General features: G+C 55.0%; 1 protein-coding gene across 7 annotated transcripts in view; it reads left to right on the top strand.

Moving 5' to 3' along the window:
• The window catches only part of DRAXIN (dorsal inhibitory axon guidance protein), a 44,747-nt gene that overhangs the window by 10,841 nt on the left and 19,625 nt on the right, over window positions 1-14,281 (top strand). The window contains exons 1-2 of one of the 7 annotated variants that reach the window (XR_013407815.1): window positions 9,620-9,740; window positions 11,290-11,405. The exons of 5 other annotated variants lie outside the window; for them this stretch is intronic. The gene's annotated coding sequence lies outside the window, so the exon portion shown is untranslated. Of the gene's footprint in view, window positions 1-9,619; window positions 9,741-11,289; window positions 11,406-14,281 lie in introns of those variants that run through there. One more of the 7 variants, XM_077974133.1, reaches the window with a different exon arrangement.

Genomic DNA, 14,281 nt, shown 5'->3' with positions numbered 1-14,281 from the left:
CCGGCCCCGGGGCTGCCCCTCGGCTGGGGGCAGTCGAGCCCGCCACCCGCCGCCCCTCCTCTGTCCCCTCCCCGCGCTCCCGCCCCCTTCCCTCCTGCCCGCCCACTCCCCCTTCCTTCCAGCCCCTCTCAGCCTGGGCACATCCTCCGGCTGCCCGCGCACCTCTCCACGCTGTCCCGGTTCCGCCGCTTGCCCTCGGCTGCGCTCGGCTCCAGCGGCCGCTCGGCCCCGAGCCACTCCGCCCCCTCCCCGCCGGCCGGACAGGTAAGGCACGGCCTCGGCCCGCCCCTGGCCCCGCCCCTCCCGCCGCACCTGGTTGCGAGCCCGGACAAAGGTGGGCTACCTGGCGCGCCCAGGGGCGGGGTGTGCGGGGTCCCGAGGCTGGAGGTGAGGATGCTGCCTCCTTCCCAGCCCTCGGACCCGTCCATCCGCCAGTCCTTCCGCCGCCTCCGCTCCTTGCCGCGTCTCCCCACGACTCCTGGCTCTGCTCCAGGGTTCCCCATCCGTCCACCTGCCGCTGGACGCCCACTTTTCCACGCTCTGACACTCGGCCTCGCGCGCGCCCTCGCCGCCCTCCGGGGTCCCGGCTCGCGCCCACTCTCCTCCGCACTAACCTTCTCTCTCCGGGACCCAGTCTCCCTTTGTCTCTCTGTCTCTGCCGTCTCCGGGTGGTCTCTCAGACTGGGGGCCCCAGTCCGCCACCGTTGGAAGAAGCCTTCGAAGACTCCCTGAGCCCCGGGCAGAGCTGGCGGGCGTGCCCTCCCACCCCTTTCGAGGCCTCCCAGGAGGCTGGGGTGTGTGGCCGGGGGACGCTGAGTGCGCCCAGAACCAGCACCGCCGGTGGCCCCGCGCCCTCCCGTCTGTGCCCAGGACGGTACTCAGCCTGGCTCCCCCGACGGCGCTGGTCTTTCGCCTGTGGCCTCCCGCTCTGCCCCTCCCTCTCCCCACCGCCGGCTTTTGGCTTTTCTCCGTCTGCTCGCGAAGGATCTCAGCCGCCTTTGGGGCCCGGGTATGAGATGAGAGAGGGCTGGGCTTTCCCGCCAAGTCTTTCTTGCTTTCCTCAGCTGGGTGCTCCCTGGGCCATCCTCTCGGCCCGACGTGCTCCCTCCACGCTGCCCACCTCCCAGCCCAGTGACACACGGCGTCTGGAACCGGTTCACTACCATGCGTCTGGGGTCAGGGACACGGGGGCTCTGGGAGTGATCTTGGACAAAGGAATGCATCTCCCTGAGCCTCAACGTTCCTATCACAAAACAGGGATGGTGCTAGTTGCTACCTATAGGGATGTGAGTGGAAATAGTGGGGTGCCGCTTGGTGCTGATTCACACACCCTGTGGAGGAAGGGAGGGGAGGAGAGGGGAGGAGGGGAGGGAAAGGGAGGGGAGGAGGGGAGGGAAAGGGAGGGGAGTCTACAGACCTGGGGTGGGGTGGGGACAGGGGGCTCCACAGAAATGGATCTCAAAGTCAAGGCTTAGAGGCACTTCAGAGTAATCCCCCAACCACAGCCTCTTCCCCCAAAACACTTCCTATCACCGTCACCTCCTCGTGCCTGTACAGGCGTCCACACCCTTGCAAGCACTCTTCTCTTTCTCTCTCTCCTCCTCTTTGCTTGTCTTAAAATCAGCTAAAACAATCAGGGTCCACAGGTCACTTTTTTTCAAGATGAGATCCGTGTGGCTGTGCTGATGTTCCCAACAGCTGGTCGCTAATCAGCAGGCGTCCTGTGACTCACCCGCAATTCTGAACCTAGGTCTTGGCCTGATGTCTTTTATAGGGGCACCAGCTCACAGGCCGCTTCCTTTCCTCTGAAGGGATTGTCTTGCTGGCTCCTGGACCTGCTGTGTGCTTGCCCAAGCCCCCTGACCACTGTCTAGGTTGTCATAACAGGTGACACACCACTCCAGGAGTCTGGCAGTGACATGGCCTGAGTGTCTTAATGAGAGCAACTTCAGAAGAGAGAAACCTCTCAGCTGGCAGGTTCCAGGCTCCTCTGGCTGAGTTCTTGTTTCAGCCACAGCCGGGCTGGCAACTGGAGCCTTTCTCTTTAGAGGCAAGAATGGCCGGATATCCCTGCGACATCCCACATCCAGGCTTCTGCTCGAAATCCTACCCGGCAGACAGGCTCTACTTTGGTGAACCCAGCCCTTCACACCATCTCTGCCCCCTGCCTTCTGCAGCAAAGCCAGCTCAGAGGCTCAGGAACCTTGCTCAGCTCCTCCCTGCCCCCTCCGCTGCCTTCCTCCCCACTATTCAATTCATCCCCCTCCCCAATCCATACTCCTCAGTGGCTCCCTGTGGCCACTCAGTTAACTACAGAGATCTCAGCCCAGCCTATCCCTGTCCTGCCTGCCTCCCAGCATTGCCCCCTCTGCGTCCCAGGTTGCAGCCACGATGGAGAGCTGACCATCTCCACGGCCTGCCCTCCTCTGGACTTTTGCTAGGGCTCTTTCTGCCCTGCCCTATGTTTGATCTCAGCCCTTCCGTCTTTGCTGACCAAGGAGGTCTGATGTCCCCTCCTGTGGGAAGCCCCCCTGCACTCCCTTGCCTCCCTGTCTCTTGTGAACTGCACGGCATGATCGCTATCTGGGAGGAGTCTGCTCCTCCCTGGGTGGGGGCTGGGTCTCCTGCTTGTGGTCCCAGTGCCTAGCACGCAGTAGGGGCTCTGTGCACACCTGTTATATTGAATGTGATTCCTGGTCAAAGGCACGGGAATGAACTGAAAACTGCAAGCCCCAGTGTCTTGCTGAGTTCTGCTGGGTCCCGCTGGCGGGGCCAGGGCGGAGCTGACCCTCTGGCTAGGGAGGTTGGAGGGGGAGCAAGCTGCCCGGAAACCCCTCTGATACTGAGGCCCAGCATAACTCTGGGAAATGAAGGTGGTCTCTGTGCCTGATTATAGGGGTCGAAACTGAGACCAGAGAGGGAAGTGGCTCACCCCAGCCATGCAGATGGGTGTGAAGCCCAGCTGATCACTTAGCAGCTACAGGACCTGGAGGGAGTTCCTTCACGTGTGTCGGCCAGGAATGTGATGGAGCAGGGACTTGCATCCTGGCCTCCCTGACGACACAGTCTGGGAAGACCAGGAACTTCCCTCAGAGGCGTGGGCATGTTCCTGGGTGGCAGGTCATAGCAGCACCCCTGTTCTGGCCCAATGGGTTGGAGCTGCCTCTCTCTTGCTTGACTGGCCCTCTTTGCTTGCCCTACTCCAGCCTTCCCTCTCAGGAGTGAGCCGCTGTGGCCAATGGTCACCAAGAAGAAGAAGGCTGTGGGAAGATGGCTGAATCTTTGCCAGTAGAGGCTCTGCCACCCCAGGTCCCAGCTTGGCAATGTCCCATGCCCCAAACCAAGACTTCCCTTGATGGGATGGGGTTGAAGGGGTGGTTATGAGGGATGAGGCTCCTGCTGGAACCCACAGCAACTGGAAGGAGCTCATTGCAGGACTTAACGGTTTTCAGGTGTAGCAGGCTCTGGGTCAGGCCCCAGCTCATGCCACCTACCCTGGGACTCAAAGCAGCTGCACTGGTGTTGGTTACTGAATGGCAGCATGAAGAGCAGTCTCGGCCAGGAATGCGATGGAGCGGGGAGGATGAGTCCGAGGAGTCAGATGGCTGCGGGTTTGAATCCCAGCTCTATCACATGCTCTACTAGGCAACCTTGGGCAAGTCCCTCGGGCCATTGTCTTAATGTTCCTACACAGCCATTGTTACTATTACCATCTGAAAAATATTATCCACTTCGGGCCAGGTGCAGTGGCTCACACCTATAATCCCAGCACTTTGGAGGCGGAGGCAGTTAGCTCACTGGAGGCCAGGGGTTCGAGACCAGCCTGGCCAACATGGTGAAACTCCATCTCTACTTAAAAAAAAACACACACACAAAAATTAGCTGGGAAGTGTGGCGCATGCCTATAATTCCAGCTACTCAGGAGGCTGAGGTAGGAGAATCATTTGAACCCAGGAGGCACAGGTTGCAGTGAGCGAAGGCTTCAGTGAGCCGAGATTGCACCACTGCACTCCAGCCTGGGCAACAGAGTGAGACTCTGTCTCAAAAAAAAAAAAATAAAAACAAAACAAAACAAAACAAACATATGTGTATATATATATCAAAGGGTCAAGTTAAATAAAGCATATAAAGCTCTGGGCCTAGAACAGTAGATGATACCCAAACAAATGTACACATTTTTCAGATGTGGAAATGAAGCCCAGAGAGGTTAATTGACTTGCTCAGGGTCACACAGCCACTCGGTGCTGGAGCCAGAATCCACACCCAGGATAGTCTGACTCCAGGAGTCTGTCCACTCCACATCAGCCTCTGCCAGAGCTAAATGGTCTAGGTACTAAGATAATGAAGTTTGATGAATATGGGGGCTGAGGCTTGCTTCCCCCCACCCCCAAATTGCCTAAGAGAGCAGGAAGAGGGGCCACAAGTACCTATAATCTAGCAGGAGGTAGGACTCGAGCTCAGGAGGTGAGTAGGGAATACTGGGTGAGGGAAGCAGAAAGCTGGTGGCCTTTGGATGGGTGGGGCCTCTGACAAACTCCCCCAAAGCCCCTATACAGGTTTTTTAAGGTGTGAGGCCTGGGTTGGGTTGAAAATCCCAAGGCTGCTGTTGGAAACAATAAAAGCAGATGGAGCTGCCCCTGCAGGGAAGCCAAACCTCATTTGCCAAGACAATGGTCCCCTCCAGGCTGGCCTAGGACGGTCCTGCCCTGCCATTGATCACCCCACTGAGGACAGAGGACACAGCCACCTGCGCCTGCCCCTTTGCACACCCAGGCACAGATGCACAAATGCTCCCAGGAAACTCCCCGGCCCCCACCACACCCACTCCCGCCACCTTACTCCCTCTGTCTCCCCTTCCCATAGTAACAACTACTGTTTATTTCACCCTCTCTGTGTCCCATTTACTTTATCCTTTACTCCCCAGCCGGGCACGGTGGCTCATGCTTGTAATCCCAGCACTTTGGGAGGCAGAGGCGAGTGGATAATGAGGTCAGGAGTTTGAGACTAGCCTGGCCAAGATGGTGAAACCCCATCTCTACTAAAAATACAAAAATCAGACAGGCATGGTGGCGGGCACCTGTAATCCCAGTTACTCGGAAGGCTGAGGCAGGAGAATCGCTTGAACCTGGGAGGCGGAGGTTGCAGTGAGCCGAGATCGCACCACTGCACTCTAGCCTGGGCAACAAGAGCAAAACTCCGTCTCAAAAAAACAAAAAACACTTTGGGAGGCCAAGGAGGGCGGATCACGAGGTCAAGAGATCGAGACCGTCCTAGTCAATATGGTGAAACTCCGTCTCTACTAAAAACACAAAAATTAGCTGGGAGTGGTGGCCTGCACCTGTAGTCCCAGCTACTCGGGAGGCTGAGGCAGGAGAATCGCTTGAACCTAGGAGGCGGAGATTTCAGTGAGCCTAGATGGTGCCACTGCACTCCAGCCTGGCAACAGAGCGAGACTCCATCTCAAAAAACAAAAACAAAACAAAACAAAACAAAATAGCCAGGTGTGGTGGCGCATGCCTGTAATTCCAGCTACTTGGGAGGCTGAGGCACAAGAATCACTTGAGACCGGGAGGCAGAGGTTGCAGTGAGCTGAGATTGTGCCATTGCACTCCAGCCTGGGCAATAGAACGAGATTCCATCTCAAAAATTTAAAAAACAAAAAAAAAACTTTTACTCCCCAATCCTCACGACAGCTGACATTTCACAAGAGAGGAAACTGGGGCCCAGAGGAGTTGAGAAACTTGACCAGGTTGTCTAGCTCCTTCTGCTCTGCTCAGTGAGGGCCCTCCCATGGGCCAGCTTAGTGGGTTTGGGCTGACATCTGTGGGCTGGAATCAGTAATAGTGATGTCTGGGCCTCCACCTCTCGTTAGACCTGTGACCTCTCACCAAGACTGGTCTCCCTTATCAGTGGGGACACCTGGAGGCAAGGACTGTGTCTTGGCGGGCAGATCAGCAGCTCCGTGTTCTGGGACCCTCCCAAGGCCAGAGCTGTGCCTTTCCTATCAGATTGGGAAATTCCTGAGGACAGCAACTATATCTCCCCTGCTAGATGGGAGGCTTCCCCAGGGCAGGGGCTGCTTCTGGCTTAGATTGAAAGCACTCTGCGGGCAGGGACTGGGTCCCCCAATAGTCATAGAGTCTTCTAAGGCATGACCTGGCTCCCTCCTATCCCAATGAGCCAGGACTATGGGTCCCCCCTCAGACTGGTGGTTTCGAGGAGCAGAAGCCAGGTCTCTCCCTTCAGACTGGAGCAGGTGCCCTTGTCTGGCATCCTGGTTCTGCACACAGAGGGGCTCAGCTAGTGGCTGACCACCGGGTTTCACTCTCCCCTGTGATCTCCATCGCAAGGAGGCAGCAGTCCCCAGCAGAGCAAGAGGCAGAGCTCTGTGCCAGAGAAAGACCTGTGGAGGAGTAGGTGGGGCTCTGACTGCTCTGAGGCCTAGGGGTTGCTGAGAGGCCCCTTCCTATTGGCAAGGTGGCACTTTGGGGGATACAGAGCCACAGGGAGGCAGGGAGATGAGTAGGGACTAGCCCAGGATGATCAAGGTACCAGTATGCCAGTGAACACCCAGCAGGGCAGCTGCTGTGAGTCTCACTTGCCCTGTCCTCTACTCCACCTGCACTGCCAGGCTCTATCCATACCTGGAACACCACCACCACCTACCCACACACAAACCACACTGAAGCACTGACTTCCTAAGTAGTCAAGTCTCAGGGCAGCCTAATAATCCCATTTCACAGACAAGGAAATAGACTCATGAAGGGAGGAGATGTTGGGAGGGATCAGGAGGGCAATTAGAACACTTGCATCCCAAATTACCTTGGGAAGAGCCCAGCCCAGGAATGAATTTAGAATCCACACAGTTGCTCCCTGACTCTCATGTAGGGTATGACTGCTTTGACTGAACAAGAAAATTACCCACTTTCCAACCCTGGGGGTGTCAGCTCCACCGGAAGAAGACAGAAGTCGGCTCCTAGGGGGCCGGGGTTCCAGCATGCCCTAACTAGAGCTGGGGCTGACTGCACAGTGGCCACACTCTGCTAAGAGCAGACGGGGCTTGAGGACTGCACCGCCCATCTCCAATTCCTGCCATTTCAGGAAGTGTCCATGTGAGTGATGAGGAGTAGCCAGAGGGAAAATTGGGCAGATCAATTTCAAGTTAAAGCAATTGCTGGGTCCGGGGCTCACGCCTGTAATTCCAGAACTTTGGGAGGCCAAGGTGGGAAGATCACTTGGGGCCAGGAATTCGAGACCAACCTGGGCAACATAGGGAGAGACCTCATCTCAATGAAAAATAAGAAAAAACTAGCCTGGCATGATGGTATGTGGCTATCGTCCCAGCTACTTAGGAGGCTGAGGCAGGAAGATCGCTTGAGCTGGAGAGGTCGAGGCTCCAGTGAGCTATGATGGTACAACTGTACTCCAGCCTGTATGACAGAGCAAGACCCTGTCTACAAATAAACAAACAAACAAAAAATCTTAAAGTCTTCCTGGAACTATAGAGACATAAAATCTGAGATGATTCCTGCATTCAACAAAATCTGAATCTGGGGATACAATTCCTCCCCACAGAGCTCCTAGGTTGGGAGTATCCGGAAGGGAAGAATATTTTGTCCCTAGCCCCTGGAGGCCCAATCCACACCCTATGGCTATTATCTGTCACCCCTCCCCATAGGCGGCTGGCAGTTGAACAGACAGACAGATGGAGGAGCCTTGTCATCATGCATCATAAATTCTCAGGCTCCCTTGGCAGACAGGGCCTTTGAGACCATCTAATCCAATGGCCCAGTGGTCCTCCTCCCCTACTCCCTGCCAAAAATAAATGTTTTGAGTAGTGCAAATGTTTTCTCAAATGAAATTCGACCCATAATCCTAATACGTAAAACCAACAAAACAGTGTTTTATAAGCAGTATAGCACCCCACCACCACCAAGAATTCCTTTCCCCAAATCAAAAATTTCTCTATTTTATGCAGACACAACACAACTTTAAGCCCTACTTGCGACCAGACTAACTCTCTTTGGCCTCTCCCGCCTAGATTCTGTGGAACAGCTGCTTTGCCCCAGTTTATAATAATTACTTAGTTTAATTTTTGTTAAAAATTTTTTTTTTAGAGACAGGGACTTACTATGTTGTCCAGACTGAATTCAAACTCCTGGGCTCAAGGGATCCTCCTGCCTCAGCCTCCCAAGTAGCCAGGACTAATATTTACTTATTTTAAAGTAAACTGCTGGGCGCGGTGGCTCAAGCCAGGCATGGTACTCACGCCTGTAATCCCAGCACTTTGGGAGGTCAAGGTGGGCGGATCATCTGAGGTCAGGAGTTCGAGTCCAGCCTGGCCAACATAGTGAAACCCTGTCTCTACTAAAAATACAAGAATTAGCTGGGCATGGTGGTGCGTGCCTGTAATCCCAGCTACTCAGGAGGCTGAGGCAAGAGAATTGTTTAAACCTAGGAGGTGGAGATTGAAGTGAACCGAGATCACGCCACTGCACTCCAGCCCGGGTGACACAGCGAGACTCAGTCTCAATAAATAAATAAATAAAGTAAATCCAGGTGTGGTGGCTCACACCTGTAATCCCAGTACTTTGGGAGGCCAAGGCGGGTGGATCTTGAGGTCAGGAGTTCAAGACCAGCCTGGCCAACATGGTGAAATCCTGTCTCTACTAAAAACACAAAAATTAGCTGGGCGTGGTGGCAGCGCCTGCAATCCCTCAGGAGACTGAGGCAGGAGGATTGCTTGAACCCGGGAGACGAAGGTTGTGGTGAGCTGAGATTGTGCCACCGCACTCCAGCCTGGGTGACAGAGCGAGACTCTGTTTCAAAATAAATAAACAAATATAAATAAAGTAAACCAATGAGAAAAAGAGAAGCTGTTCTCCATGATATAAAATAATGTAATGGATATCCGTTACACTCATGGGTATGTGGCTGCGCTTCTAACTGGCTTGGATTGTTCACGTTCAGAAAATCCTGGAGCATGCAGTTAAATAGCTGCAAATGGTAGTGAGTCTTTGCAACTGCTCACCTTACATCCCTGGAATACTCTTCAGTGAACCAGAAGCCCGAGTTATGATGGGGCCGTGCCCATGTTCAAATTGGGTAGAGAATGTATTTGAGAGTGTCTGTTATTTTTACTACAGTTTTCAAAATAATTTTAAAAATTTATTTTTAAAGTGAAGCTAGAATCAGATGCTTACAGAACCCCTGAAACATTCCTGCCAAATACAGTCGCACAAATTTGTCACTTTGGCACATGAGGAGTAGACTCGGGCTAAGGGAGGGAGGCTGATGAGGTTCTCCCAATGGGGGGTTGTCTGCTTCACACCATAATCCTCGCCATCTGAGCATCACTGATATCCCTGACCCAGGATTCCCATCGGACCCGCCTTGGCCAGCCATGACTTGCTCCCCCCAACCCACTATGCAACAGGAAGGCCGATCAGCGCCGCAGGAATGCTGGTCTGACAGCTGTCCCAAGAAGCCTGGCGGCCGAGCTCCACAGTTGTCCCTCAGGCAGGCGGGGCAGGATCCCCTGAGTCTCCTGGCCCCCAAATGCAAGGCTGTTGTGGGGGAGGGGCTCAGGAATCAAGGCTGACTCCAGGCTCGATTCATCGCCTTCGTTTGCATATGATGATGCTGCTTTTCTGCGGCCTCCCAGATGGAGACAGCTCTCCAATTCTCCCCTAGGATGGGGGACAGGATGGTGGCTTGAGATAAGCCCGTTCTCCTCCCTGGTTAGTGTCTGTTTCCCAGCTGCTGGTGGCTCCTGGTCCCTGACCGCACTCAAGGACGAAGATGCCTCTTACCGCGAGGATGAGTGGCTGCGTGGGGGAGGCAGGTGGCCACACGGACAGTGGGGACAAGAACCATGTCCTGTGTGCGCCGGGTGCCAGGAGAACCCCAGCTTGAGATGGGCTTTGCCACTTGCCAGTTGTGCCATCTTGGATTTATGGCTTACACCCCCCTCACCCCCAGAGCCTCAGTTTCGTTATTTTAAAACCATGGAAAAGTCTCCCTGATGTACAGTGCAGTCGAGAGGAAAAATGAGATGTGGATGAAAGAAAGAAACGCAGAAAGGCCTGGGATTCACAGCTGCTCGGGGACAGCAGCTCCTACAATTACGATTGCTTTTGTTTTAATTTGTTTTGTTTTTAATGATTCGCTATCAGCCCTCAGTTGTGAAAGGGGCCGGCTCTGGGTTGTGGATGTTCCTGCCATCCCTCAGCAACTCTGGTCCAGGGTCATTCCGGGCTGCTGACTGTGCCTGACTGGGAGGAGCAGACCAAGGACCAGAAGCGCAGGCTTTGTGAGCAACCCAGCCAGGGCAGAACTGCCCCGGACTGCAGGGAGGTGGAGGGGGGCTCCCTCCTTCTTCCGCCTGGTTGCCTGGTGCTTTGTGACACAGCCTCCAACTGGCTTCCAGAGTGACAGAAATGGATTGGAGCCCTTGGTCGCTGTGGATCCTTGGCACGACTTCTGTAGCAGCCCATGTTTCCTCGGGGGCTCCCTGCCAGGCTGGCATCTCAGCTGCTGGGCTGTGCCAAGAGCTGGGTACAAATCCCTGGGGCTGGAGAGAGGGGCCTGTGCAGTCTTCCCCCAGCCTCTCCTCCAGCTGACACACACTCTTGCACACACTCCACACCCATGCTCACAAACATGCTTGTGCACACACATACGCTCACACATGCTCACAATACACACGCTCTCACACACACGAGTTCACACACACATGCTCACATACACACACGTACACGCCCACACATATTCACGCTCACACATGCTCACAACACACACATGCTCACAACACACACATGCTCACACACACACAATGCTCACACACACCCACACATACTCTCACAACACATACACACACTCACGCATGCTCACACACTCACACACATGCATATACACACCCACACATATTCACACTCACATGGTCACAACACACACACACGCTCACATACATGCTAACACTCCCACACATACACTCACAACACAGACACCTACACACCCACACATTCACGCTAACACATAATCACACACACACACACTCACACATGTTCACACACACATGTGAACACTCCCACACACTCACAACACACATACACCCCCACACATATTCACACTCACACATGATCACAGTACACACACACATATGCTCACACATGCTTCACACACACGTCACGCTCACACATACATGCCCGATGCTCACACACACACTCACATATCCTGGGGATTTATTTATGATCTTCTGCTGAGGTATAAATTCTCTTTTTTTTTTAGTCTCTCTCTGTCTCCCAGACCTGAGTGCAGAGTCACAATCTCGGCTCACTGCAACTTCCGCCTCCAGGTTTCAAGCAATTCTCCTGCCTCAGCCTCCTGAGTAGCTGGAATTACAGGTGCATGCCGTCATTCCCATCTAATTTTTGTATTTTTAGCAGAGTCAGAGTTTCACCATGTTGGCCAGGCTGGCCTCGAACTCCTGACCTCAGGTGATCCACCCGCCTTGGCCTCCCAAAGTGCTGGGATTACAGGCATGAGCCACTGTGCCCGGCCTGATATATAAATTGGATTGTGCTCAATCCACTTCTGTTCTGATCCATGGCTACTGGTGCCTATTATGTGCAGGGCCCTGGAGATGCCGCAGAGCAGAGGGGAGACTGAGCGCAGTCCTTTAGAAGCTTCCAGTCTAGCCAGGGGCTTAAAAAAACCTGACAGCCCCAGCACAAAATGACACACGAGGTCTTCAAGAGCAGGACAAAGGCAGGTGGGGAGCACTTCGAGTCAGGGGACTGAACGAGGCTTCCTGGAGGAAGGGACATTTGGCTTGAGTCCCAAAGGATGGGCAGGACTTGGACGGAGAGAGATGAGGGAGGAGGGGAGAGGTTCCAGGCAGAGGGGACAGCCTAAGTGAGAACGGAGATCCAGAAAGCGGGGGTGTGTTTGGGGCCTAGGGAGCAATCTCTGTTGCCTGTGAAGGGGAGAAAGTAGAAGGTGGAGCTGCAAAGCTTGATTGGGGCCATATTACATGAGGTCTTAAGTGCCAAAGTAAGGAGTTTGTGGTTATGTGGGAAGGCAATAGGGAGCCATAGACAGTTTTGAGCAGATAAGGGTCACAACCCGAGTAGCCATACCACCAGTATGTGTTGGGTCTGGGAAGAGGATGGAGCCCCCTTGGGTGCACCCCCATGGGTGCTCTGGCACTGCACACTGAAATCCCATTTCCTCTGTCCCAGGCTGGCCGCGTGGGTGATATGTGGGGCTTGAAGCATGGGAGGGAACAAAGATGTCACTCAGACTGGGGTTCCACTGGCCCTGAAGCAGGATGGGCGCAGTGAACAGACCCACAGCCAAATAGGGTCTTGGCAACAGAGCTTGGGGAGATGGCAGTCCGGGTGGGACCATGCTGCTTGGGGGTGTTGGAGTCGGGTGGGAGTGGGGGTTCATCTCCTGGCTCTGCAGGGGAGGAACTGTCCTCCAAGACCAGCACCTAGGCTGGTGACCAGGCTCAGACGCTGGTTGTGAGGTTTACTGACAGCCTTGTGTGTCCCCGGGGACAGCAGTCTAGCTGAGAAGCTGCCCATCTCTCTGCCGAGCCTCCTCTGCTCTCTTGCCCGCGCTGTCTGGGTTTTTCTACCTCATTCTCCTCAACCCCCAGGACAAGGAGGAGGCAGTGATTCCATTCATTGGCCAACGCCCCGAAGTTTCCCTGTCCCTGGGATACTCTTTGGGCTTCTCCCAGGCTGTCATGTCCCTGCAGGACAGAAAGGCAGGGCTGGGTCTCAGACATGGACAGGATCCCATACGCGCTTTGCCTTTCCAGTCACAGGAAGAGCAGGGGGCGAAGTCTGGCAGTGGTCAGGCCAAACACCAGCCCAGAGAGCAGCCCTAATCCACTGGCCCCGAAGAAGGATTGAGGTTCCCTCTGCCCCTAACAATGCTTGAGTGACAGGCCTTCAAAATGGGCCCTTCCGCCCCCTGGGCTGCTTCAGGAACTAGGGCACAGGTCCCGCTTGCTGAGCTCTGGCCTCAAGAGCACTTGTTAGGGAAGGGCTGGAAGTAAGGCCAGTGGGGCAGTGCCTTCTGTTGCTGGTGAGGTGACCAGGACAGTAGCAGGGACTGTGATGCAGGGTCTGTGGCCTTAGGAACGGATGCAGGTGTGATGGGAGACAAGTTGTCACAACAAGCCTGTCCCAGGGTCCCACGCACGTCACCAAGGCTCACTCAGAATCTTCAGCCGGATCCCCGGGATAGGGGACAAGGTGGAAAGTGATGGCCACCTCCTTGTCTCCACTCATGGTTCTAGGAAGAGCTGAGCTGTGGGCAGTGGAGGCCAGGGCCCAGGATCCCAGGAGACCAGGACATGCCAGGCTGGGATGGAGGCAGAGCCGGGTGAAGCCACCACAGACCCTGTGAGGCTGAAGGAGGTGTTTTCCCTGTCCCCTCCCCGAGTGGGTGGTCAGGGCTCCAAAGGCACAGCAGTTTCCCCGCCCCTCCCACCCTCACTTGGGGTCAGCTAAGGTGACACTGGGGTGGGCCAGCCAGCATGGGGGCTGCAGGGAGAGGCGCCAGGAAGCAGGGACACATCACAGGCCCACCAACCTTTCCTCAGCCCTGGGCAATTATATGGTCACAAATCACAAAGAAACGGTGGCGTAAGCACCCTTGCCAGCCTAGTGGAATACTCGGGAGGCCATAAAAATTCAATTAGCCTGGCTAACCTGGTGCCCAGCTCCAGGATACAGTGAGGCTGGTGCAATGGAGGCGGGTGCGTGGGGGAGCAGCTGCGGGTGGCCCACGGGGGCAGGAGATCTCCAGAGTCTGACAGACGCCCCCACCATCCCCTGAGCTGCAGCTTCTCCCTCCAGTGTGGAGGGAGGGCACCGGGTCCCCTGAGGGGGCTGTCCTGAGGCTAGGTCCAGTTGGCTCAGTCTACCCTGCAGGGGTCAGAGCCAAGTCTGCAAAGCTGTCCCCAAAGCCCCTCCGCCAGGGGAAGGGACAGTGTCAGAACATTCTGGGGCCTCAGAGCTCATCATGGGAGAAGAAAAAGGCAGAGCTGGGCCATCCTGGGACCGCCACACGGGGTTCAGGGCTCAGGGATAGAAATGACATAGTGCCACTTACCAGTTGTGACTTAACCTCTCTGAGCATTAATTGCCACTTCAGAAAAATGGGGAAAATAACAGGAGCCATTTCAGAGAGCTATTGAAAGGGCGAAGTGACATGAATTCACACAAAGCTCTTAACGTGGGTCCTGCCCACAGCGTGCGCTCAA

This window comes from Macaca mulatta, chromosome 1, assembly GCF_049350105.2.
Source record: "Macaca mulatta isolate MMU2019108-1 chromosome 1, T2T-MMU8v2.0, whole genome shotgun sequence".
Taxonomy (NCBI): domain Eukaryota; kingdom Metazoa; phylum Chordata; class Mammalia; order Primates; family Cercopithecidae; genus Macaca; species Macaca mulatta.
This window is presented reverse-complemented; position numbering and strand designations above follow the sequence as displayed.